Consider the following 5,901-nt stretch of genomic DNA (forward strand, 5'->3'; position numbering starts at 1 on the left):
CTTAGAAGCTTCTACTGTGTTCTACTATGGTGCTTTTAGTGTCTCCGCATATCGCACCCAGCGACATAGGTTTGCAGTGGGTAAATGTAACCGTTTCAGAGGGAAGAGCGGCCACTGTGACGATCTGGCTTTAAGTCGATTCGATAACAATTGACGAACACGGACGGATTTTTCAGGTTTTACTACATATGAACACTTTTCACATTCTCCCGTGCAACGCAGCTGCTAGTCCTCCTTTCATGCAAAATCGTAGAGTCGTAGCTCATGTCCAAGGCACCAAACCCGGCTAAAAAGTCAGTAATCGACAACTAAAACTTGCATTGTATGACTTCTTACTGGCTATTACATCAACGTAGAAGCTTCATCTGTGTTCTACTATGGTGCATTTAGTGTCTCCGCATTCCGCAACACGAGACATATCTTTGCAGACGATAAATGTAACCGTTTCAGAGAGAAGACCGGCCAATGTGACGATCTGGATTTAAGTCGATTCGATAACAAATGACGAAAACGGACGGATTTCTCAGGTTTTTACTACATATGAACACTTTTCACATTGTCCCTTGCAACGTGGCTGCTAGTCTTCCTTTCATGCAAAATCGTAAGGTCCTAGCTCATGTGAAAAGCACTAAAGCCGGCTAAAAGTCAATAATCGATAACTAAATCTTGAATTGTACTACTTCTTACTGGCTATTACATCAACTTAGAAGCTTTATCTATGTTCTACTATGGTGCTTTTAGTGTCTCCGTATACCGCAGCACGCGACATAGCTTTGCAGACGATAAATGTAACCGTTTATGAGAGAAGTGCGGCTAATTTGACGATATGGCTTTAATTCTATACGATAACAAATGACGAAAACGGACAAATTTTTCAGTTTTTTGCTACATATGAACACTTTTCACATTCTCCACTGTAACGCGGCCACTAGACTTCCCTTCATGCAAAATCTTAACTTCCTAGCTCATGTCGAAGCACCAATGAATGGTAAAAAGTCAATAATCGATAACAAAGACTTGAATAGTACTACTTCTTACTGGCTATTACATCAACTTAGAAGGTTCATCTGTGTTTTACTCTGATGCTTTTAGTGTCTCCGGATAACGTAGCACGCGACATAGCTTTGCAGACAATAAATGTAATCCTTTCAGAGAGAAGAGCGGCCAATGTGTCGATCTGGATTTAAGTCGAATCAATAACAAATGACGAAAACGGACGGATTTCTCAGATTCTTACTATATATGAACACTTTTCACATTCGCTCGTGCAACGCATCTGCTAGTCCTCCTTTCATACAAAATCTTAAGATCCTAGCCCATGTCAATTGCACCAAAGCCGGCTAAAAAGTAATAATCGATAACGAAAACTTGAAATGTACTACTTCTTACTGGCTATTACATCAACTTAGAGGCTTCATCTGTGTACTACTATTATGGTTTTAGTGTCTCCGCATACCGCAGCACGCGACATAGCTTTGCAGACGATAAATGTAATCGTTCCAGAGAGAAGAGCGGCAAATGTGTCGATCTGGATTTCAGTCGATTCGATAACAAATGACGAAAACGGACGAATTTCTCAGATTTTTACTACATATGAACACTTTTCACATTCTCCCGTGCATCGTGGCCACTAGCCTTCCCTTCATGAAATATCTTAAGGCCCTAACTCATGTCCAAGCGCCAAAGAAGGTTAAAAAGTCAATAATCGATAGCTAAAACTTCAATTCTACTACTTCTTACTGGCTATTACATAAACTTAGAAGTTTGATCTGTATTCTTCTATGGTGCTTTTAGTGTCGCTGCATACCACAGCACGCGACATATCTTTGCAGACGATAAATGTAGCCGTTTCAGAGAGAAGGGCGGCCAAAAGACGATCTGGTGTTAAGTCGATTCGATAACAAATGACGAAAACGGACGGATTTCTCAGTTTCTTACTACATATGAACACTTTTTCGCCCGAGGACCGCGGCTGCTAGTCCTCCTTTCATGCAAAATCCGAAGGTCCTAGCAAATGTCCAAGGCACCAAAGCCTGCTAAAAAGTCAATAATCGATAACTAAAACCTGAATTGTACTACTTCTTACTGCCTATAACATCAACTTATAAGTTTCATCTGTGTTCTACTATGGTGCTATTAGTATCTCCGGATACCGCAACACGAGACATTGCTTTGCAGACGATAAATGTAACCGTTTCAGAGAGAACAGCGCCCAATGTATCGATCTGGCTTTAAGTCGATTCGATAACAAATGACGAAAACGGACGGATTTCTCAGGTTTTTACTACATATGAACACTTTTCACATTCGCTCGTGCATCGCGGCTGCTAGTCCTCCTTTCATGCAAAATCGTATAGTCCTACCTCATGTCAAAGGCACCAAAGCCGGCTAAAAAGTCAATAATCGATAACTAAATCTTGAATTGTACTACTTCTTACTGGCTATTATATCAACTTAGAAGCTTTATCTGTGTTCTACTATGGTGCTTTTAGTGTCTCCGTATACCGCAGCACGCGACAGAGCTTTGCAGACGATAAATGCAACCGTTTCAGAGAGAAGACCGGCCAATGTGACGATGTGGCTTTAAGTCGATTCGATAACAAATGACGAAAACAGACGGATTTCTCAGGTTTTTACTACATATGAACACTTTTCACATTCGCCCGTGCAACGCGGCTGCTAGTCCTCCTTTCCTGCAAAATCGTATAGACGTAGCCCATATCCAAGGCACCAAAGCCGTCTAAAAAGTCAATAATCGATAACTAAAACTTGCATTGTATGACTTCTTACTGTCTATTACATCAACTTAGAAGCTTTATCTGTGTTCTACTATGGTGCTTTTAGTGTCTCCGTATACCGCAGCACGCGACACAGCTTTGCAGACGATAAATGTAACCGTTTATGAGAGAAGTGCGGCTAATTTGACGATATGGCTTTAATTCTATACGATAACAAATGACGAAAACGGACAAATTTTTCAGTTTTTTGCTACATATGAACACTTTTCACATTCTCCCCTGTAACGCGGCCACTAGACTTCCCTTCATGCAAAATCTTGAGGTCCTAGCTCATGTCCAAGCACCAAAGAAGGGTAAAAAGTCAATAATCGGTAACAAAAACTTGAATTGTACTACTTCTTACTGGCTATTACATCAACTTATAAGCTTCATCTGTGTTCTACTATGGTACTTTTAGTGTCTCCGGATAACGTAGCAGGCGACATAGCTTTGCAGACGATAAATGTATTCGTTTCAGAGGGAAGAGCGGCCAATGTATCGATCTGGCTTTAAGTCGATTCGATAACAAATGACGAAAACGGACGGATTTCTCAGGTTTTTACTACATATGAACACTTTTCACATTCGCTCGTGCAACGCGGCTGCTAGTCCTCCTTTCATGCAAAATCGTATAGTCCTACCTCATGTCAAAGGCACCAAAGCCGGCTAAAAAGTCAATAATCGATAACTAAATCTTGAATTGTACTACTTCTTACTGGCTATTATATCAACTTAGAAGCTTTATCTGTGTTCTACTATGGTGCTTTTAGTGTCTCCGTATACCGCAGCACGCGACAGAGCTTTGCAGACGATAAATGCAACCGTTTCAGAGAGAAGACCGGCCAATGTGACGATGTGGCTTTAAGTCGATTCCATAACAAATGACGAAAACGGACGAATTTCTCAGATTTTTACTACATATGAACACTTTTCACATTCCCCTCTGCAACGCTTCCACTAGACTTCCCTTCATGCAAAATCTTAGTTTCCTAGCTCATGTCGAAGCACCAAAGAATGGTAAAAAGTCAGTAATCGATAACTAAAACTTGAATTGTACTACTTCTTACTGGCTATTACATCAACTTAGAGGCTTCATCTGTGCTCTGCAATGCTGCTTTTAGTGTCTCCGTATACCGCAGCACGCGACAGAGCTTTGCAGACGATAAATGCAACCGTTTATGAGAGAAGAGCGGCTAATATGACGATATGGCTTTAATTCGTTACGATAACAAGTGACGAAAACGGACAATGTTTCAGGTTTTTACTACATATGAAAACTTTTCACATTCCCCTGTGCAACGAGGTTGCTAGTCCTGAATTTCATGCAAAATCTTAAGGTCCTATTTCATGTCAAAGGCACCAAAGCCGGCTAAAAATTCAATAATCTATAACTGAAACTTGAATTGTACTACCTCTTACTGGCTATTACATTAACTTAGAAGGTTCATCTGTATTGTATTATGGTGCTTTTAGTGTCTCCGCATACCGCAGCACCGGACATAGCTTTGCAGACGATAAATGTAATCGTTTCAGAGAGAAGAGCGACCAATGTGTCGATCTGGATTTAAGTCGATTCGATAACAAATGACGAAAACGGACGAATTTCTCAGATTTTTACTACATATGAACACTTGTCACTTTCTCCCCTGCAACGCGGCCACTAGACTTCCCTTCATGCCAAATCTTAAGGTCCCAGCTCATGTCGAAGCACCAAAGAATGGTAAAACGTCAATAATCGATAACAAAAACTTGAATAGTACTACTTTTTACTGGCTATTACATCAACTTAGAAGGTTCATCTGTGTTTTACTATGATGCTTTTAGTGTCTCCGGATAACGTAGCACGCGACATAGCTTTGCAGACGATAAATGTAATCGTTTCAGAGAGAAGAGCGGATAATGTGACGATCTGGCTTTAAGTCGATTCGATAACAAATGACGAAAACGGACGGATTTTCAGGTTTTTACTACATATGAACACTTTTCACATTCGTACGTGTAGCGCGGCTGCTAGTCCTCCTTTCATGCAAAATCTTAAGGTCCTAGCTCATGTCCAATGCACCAAAACCGGCTAAAAAGTCAATAATCGATACCTAAAACTTGAACTTTACTACTTCTTACTGGCTATTACATGAACTTAGAAGCTTCATCTGGGTTCTACTATAGTGCTTTTACTGTCTCCGCATACCGCAGCACGCGACATAGCTTTGCAGACGATAAGTACAACCGTTTCAGAGAGAAGAGTGACCAATGTGACGATCTGGCTTTAAGTCGATTCGATAACAAATGACGTAAACGGACGGATTTCTCAGGGTTTTACTACATATGAACACATTTCACATTCTCCCGTGCAACGCGGCTGCTATTCCTCCTTTCATGCAAAATCTTAAAGTCCTAGGTCATGTCCAAGGCAACAAAGAAGTCTAAAAATTCAATAATCGATAATTAAAACTTGAAGTGTACTACATTTCACTGGCTATTACATAGCCGACTAAAAAGTCAAAAATCGATAACTAAAACTTGAATTGTACTACTTCTTACTGGCTATTACATCGACTTAGAAGCTTCTTCTGTGTTCTACTATGGTGCTTTTAGTGTCTCCGCATACCGCAGGACGCGCCATAGCTTTGCAGACGATAAATGTAACCGTTTCAGAGATATGAGCGGCCAATGAGACGATCTGACATTAAGTCGATTCGATAAGAAATGACGAAAACGGACGGATTTCTCAGGTTTTTACTACATATGAACACTTTTCACTTTCTCCCGTGCAACGCAGCTGCTAGTTCTCCTTTGATGCAAAATCTTAAGGTCCTAGCTCATGTCCAAGGCCCCAAAGCCAGCTAAAAAGTCAATAATCGATATCTAAAACGTTATTGTATTACTTCTTACTGGCTATTACATCAACCTAGAAGTTTCATCTTTGTTCTACTATGGTGCTGTTAGTGTCTCCGCATACCGCAGCACGCGACATAGCTTTGCAGACGATAAATGTAACCGTTTCAGACAGAAGAGCGACCAATGTGACGATCTGGCTTGAAGTCGATTTGATAAGAAATGACGAAAACGAACGGATTTCTCAGGTTTTTACTACATATGAACACTTTTCACATTCTCCCGTGCA

The sequence above is a fragment of the Schistocerca gregaria genome, unplaced genomic scaffold, assembly GCF_023897955.1.
Source record: "Schistocerca gregaria isolate iqSchGreg1 unplaced genomic scaffold, iqSchGreg1.2 ptg000418l, whole genome shotgun sequence".
In the NCBI taxonomy this organism is placed as follows: domain Eukaryota; kingdom Metazoa; phylum Arthropoda; class Insecta; order Orthoptera; family Acrididae; genus Schistocerca; species Schistocerca gregaria.